Genomic DNA, 5,220 nt, shown 5'->3' on the forward strand with positions numbered 1-5,220 from the left:
TTGGGATCTAGCACGGCGTTCCGTATTACCGTCCTGAACCCACCAATTCCATATTCTGCTAACAGTCATTGGATCTCGACCAACGCGAGCAGCAATGTCGCGATACGATAAACCGCAATCGCGATAGGGTACAATCCGACCTTTATCAAAGTCGGAAACGTGATGGTACGCATTTTTCCTCGTTACACGAGGCATCACAACACCAGGCAACGCCGGTCAACTGCTGTTTGTGTGAGAAACCGGTTGGGAACTTTCCTCATGTCAGCACGTTGTAAGTGTCGCCACCGGCGCCAACCTTGTGTGAATGCTCTGGAAAGCTAATCATTTGCATATCACAGCATCTTCTTCCTGTCGGTTAAATTTCGCGTCTGTAGCACGTCATCTTCGTGGTGTAGCAATTTTAATGGCCAGTAGTGTATTAAGAAACAAGTAGAAGAAGGGATTTCAGTATGCCGATAGGCGCAGATTGAGCATACAAGACTGCAAAGTGGGAGCTTCCGCAGAAAAATTTTCAGAACATGAGTGATTGGATGAAACAATGATTTCAGTACCTGATTACAGGACGCGGAGGCTTGGTTACTGTACTGGGCTCTCTATGCCTGAGCTTGGAGTACTGCTCTGCATTTCAGAATACAGGCATGTGACGTGTTCACCAATCAAAAGTACGACAGTCGTGATGTTTTGGAATGTTACATTCGTATTCGAATGCTTACCATAAACGATATGGAGGATGTCACTTGTTTTTAACGAATTTAAGAAATATAATGGGGAACACAATTACAGTAATGGTCAAATAAACAAAAAGGATTATATTATATCCAGGAGGAAATGAAGCCCCTTCATTTCTTAGGATTGCGCTGTCGACGCTGTTTTTCTTACGCAAACGCAAAACTGTTCTCTTTCTTTTTGTAAACTGCTGATTTCAGTATATTGGGCGGGACGTTTGGAAGAAGCAATGCGGTATGTTTAGAGACATAGTGGCTTTGCGACAGTATGACGATGATAGTGAAGCAGCGTGCATCATTCGCAAACGTGCCAGTGGAGACGAGGCGAGAAAGCCATCGGCGGCAGCAGAGTGGCCGCTTCGCCTTTAAGAGCTCTGCACTGAAGCCGCAAATGTAATCAATTCCATCCGTCCGACCGCCGCGACACTGCAGAAGAGGGCCGCAGCACTGCAGCACAGCCGTTCCGTCCGCCTCGTCAATGGCGGCTGCCGGCGTGCGTCACACGGCGACAGCGCTCTTCGTCTTCCTAGACTCGAAGACTCAAAAGAGGCAAGGGAGCCTGCTCCTCTGCACGTAAGCATCCAGGCCATGCAAACGCATGTCACTATTACGAGTAAAGTATCTGAGATCGTCATCATCCGCAAGACTTTTGTTGAAGGTCCGCAGGCCTGTGTTAGTAAATACAGGACAGTCGTGTCTTCATTCAGTCTGTGAACCAATTTACCTAGAAAGAATCGGCAGTTTAACGTGAAATCCGAACAACACTGCAGGTCTCACATACTCGAATCTCACCAACAAAATTTTAAGGTCTTTTTGTTGTGGGTCTCATCAACTCGATATTGCAATATGTTATACGTACATTGCATTTTCAGGAATGCTGCAGTAAACTACTGCAAAATTACCATGGCGTAGTCTTTCAGAATAGATATCAAAACACCTAGCTTTCCACAGCATGTCAAATCGAGAGGATGAAGTCTAGTCTGGTATACGATAATACTTGTTCCACGTTATACACGACATTTGGCTCCAAGTCAATTCCACTCCGTCTACAGGCCACAAGTGGCCCATCGGGACCATCCGACCGCCGTGTCATCCTCACCCGAGGATACGGATAGGAGGGGCATGGGGTCAGCACACCGCTCTCCCGGTCGTTATGATGGTATTCTTGCCCGAAGCCGCTACTATTCGGTCGAGTAGCTCCTCAATTGGCATTATGTGTCTGAGTGCACCCCGAAAAATGGCAACAGCGCATGGTGGCCCGGATGGTCACCCATCCAAGTGCCGACCACGCCCGACAGCGCTTAACTTCAGTGATCTCACGGGAACCGTTGTATCCACTGCGGCAAGGCCGTTGCCCCAAGTCAATACATGAAACAAATATGTTAAGTGCGGCAACGAATTAGTTCTCCTAAGGCCATAGTTCAATTGTTGACATTGGAGAATAAGACCTTACCCGCTTATTGAGCAGAGTCACAAGTTATAAATCTTGCTGCGTAGCTGACCAAGTTGCCACGAAGATGCGACATTACATCGTTTTTAAAGTTATTTTTAATGCCTGTTGGACGCTGTACATAAGTGAGCAAGAGACCAAAGACTGTAATGGTGCACAGTTCACTTTGTTATGACCCGGTAAGGGGTCGCGCTGGGGAGGGGGGGAGGAGGTCAAACCTCAGGCAACCCGTTCTTATTTATGTTTTCCGCCCTCTCCATAACTCACTAATGGGCAACACCAGGATGATTCGTTGAGAAATGATAGAGGCCATTTCATGCCTCATCCTATGCAAACTGGTCAGTTCTCCGTATGCAACGACAAGAACATCTATTACACGCCATCTTCCAAACGCCATGAACTACAGTTTAAATGCTTATTTGCGAAACCGGTATTCGGGAGTATAACCCATCGTCAGAGGCATCCGACGCACAGCAACAAACGACTGTATGTAAGTCAATTACCACAACAAGACAGCTGTATATATAATAGCAGAAATGTAAGTCTACTTACATTAAGTGTCTCTACAGCAATGACATGCGTTCCAGGACGTTAGGATGTGCGTGTTAGGATGTTCAGCTTGACGTGCATCAAGAAAGCAAACAACATGTGGATACCTAGAACCCCATTACATTCATGTCCATGTTAATGCGATAAGATATAAAATCCATTCTATCACATAGTTAACAGGTTGTCGCATATGTTACATATGTTACTGTAGTCAAATCTCAGGCAGTGTCAATTCTTGATCATGTCTGACATAACCGTCAGCGTGTAAACACGAAACAGATCAGAGGCTGTATTACCTCTCCTTTGCTATTTCTATAGTCATATATATCTGTGAATGCGTTCACATATGTAAAATACAACTTTTGGGCAATTGGTTTATGAAGGTAGAATATACGAAACATACAAAATTGCAAAATAATCCAACACATTACGTCAAATTAGACAATTTTGGCATGCAGGACATTGAGACACTCCAAATGGAACTCATCACGTTAAAACACTGTTGAAATTTTTTATGTACATCTTGTTTCATAACTCTGTTTGTTCGTTAAGTAAGTTGTCCGGCTGATTCGTCGTATGGGTGTATATTTCAATTTAGCCTAGAATATTCAATAATCTGCCTTTTTCTGCTTTATTAAGAGTGGTGACGTTTTTATTAATGTCATTAGCAGGATGGCTATACTCTTATTCTCTTAAATGAGCACTGAATGCTCAGCGATTGCCTTCACAAACGTTAGTACGTTTTCTGAATCCCGTTTTGAAGTTTTCCCCCGTTTCGCTAACATAAAATTTACCACATTTACTACATGTTATTTTACATACATCATATACATTATACTTATGTACATGTTATAATTTTGGCTCTTACCTACATTGTTTTGGCCGAGCGGTTCTAGGCGCTTCAGTCCGGAACCGCGCGACTGCTACGGTCGCAGGTTCGAATCCTGCCTCGGGCATGGATGTGTGTGATGCCCTTAGGTTAGTCAAGTTTAAGCAGTTCTAAGTTCTAGGGGACTGATGACCTCAGATGTTAAGTCCCAAAGTGCTCAGAGCCATTTTTGAACCTACATTGTTTATAACACGTGAATTACATTGTTCTCTGTCCTGAAGCCCATTTGAGGCAGAGTTTTTCGTCATAAGCTGGATTTCATATCCTGTCTTATTAACACAGACATGATTGTGATTGTGTTGTAGGTATCTACATGGCTGTTTGCTTTCTAAATGCATACCGAGATGAACATCAAAGAATTTGTAACTGTCGTGTGATTGCTACAGAGATACATTATGTATGTAGACTTATATTTCTACTATTATATATACCGTTATCGTGTTGTGGAAACTGATTTACATACAGCTGTTAGTTCCTGTGCATCAGATGCCAATGACTATGGGTTATACACCTGAACACCGACTTCACAAACAAACATTTCAAGTGCAGCGCATGGCGTTTAGAAGATGTCCTTTAAAAACTTCAAAATCTGCGGAGAACCAAGCATTCAAGACCTAGATATCAACTCAACGTTTAATCATAGGCTTCCTTCTTTCCTTTATTCATTAGCTTCTGCATCACGGCGACTACACCGACAACAATGGTCAAAATTAGGTTACCATTGTGTTTCGGCATGACTTACTGTTGACAGCAAGAAGTCATGTAAAAAAATGTATTGTAATAAACGTAGCGGGCAGCGTTTGTCAGATTGTCCAGCGCTCTAAAGAAAGGAAGAAAAGATACGCTTTATACGTTGAAACGACAATAAGGTCATTAGAGACGGAGTATATACCCGGAGTAGGGTAGGAATACAACCGTGTCTTTTCTGAAGGAACCATCCTGACATTTGGATTAATCTATTTAGGGATGTCTTGATGGGCAATTCAAATGCCGTCCTCCCGAATGCGAGCCCACTGTTGTAATCAGCTTTCACCTCCTAAGTCTGCTTTTAGCATAAGGCATTTCTCATTCTAATGATCGCCTTCACTGTTGTTTTCTCACTGAGGGGTGTGTCGTTTTAAATGTAATCAAGAATGTATTTGTATTTGTCTCGTAACAACACACTACACTTTACTGATATCTGTAATGCAATACGACAAAAGGGAGAGGTAACTAGAAGTTCTGCAGAGTTCAGGACATCACTGCTAACTGGATTCAGCGTGATGCATCCGAAGTAAGAAATCAGTTTCTCTTGCTGTAATGACTTCAAAACAGGAAACCTGCGACCTGCATTATTGTCAGATATCCTTTTCCAGCCTTTTTTTGTTTTGTTTAAATCTTCCTGACTTTCGGCATAATATACAGTAAATAGCATCTGCCAGCTGTAATTCTTAAGGAAACAAATTGAAAATTAAAATACCTTTTAAACTTAATGTTATTCACTTTATCTAACATTAAATGGTCCTAATGATTGTACGTAATTTTACGGACTACTATAGTGTCAGAAGAGTCGAAATTTCGATCTAATGGAAACCGCCTGCTACACGATAAGGATTATCTCTAAAATT

General features: G+C 42.6%; 1 pseudogene; it reads right to left on the minus strand.

Moving 5' to 3' along the window:
- Nucleotides 1–1,963: 1,963 nt before the first annotated feature.
- LOC126212018 (5S ribosomal RNA) lies at nt 1,964–2,081 on the minus strand (annotated as a pseudogene).
- Between the last annotated feature and the right edge of the window lie 3,139 nt (nt 2,082–5,220).

The sequence above is a fragment of the Schistocerca nitens genome, chromosome 1 (genome assembly GCF_023898315.1).
Source record: "Schistocerca nitens isolate TAMUIC-IGC-003100 chromosome 1, iqSchNite1.1, whole genome shotgun sequence".
In the NCBI taxonomy this organism is placed as follows: domain Eukaryota; kingdom Metazoa; phylum Arthropoda; class Insecta; order Orthoptera; family Acrididae; genus Schistocerca; species Schistocerca nitens.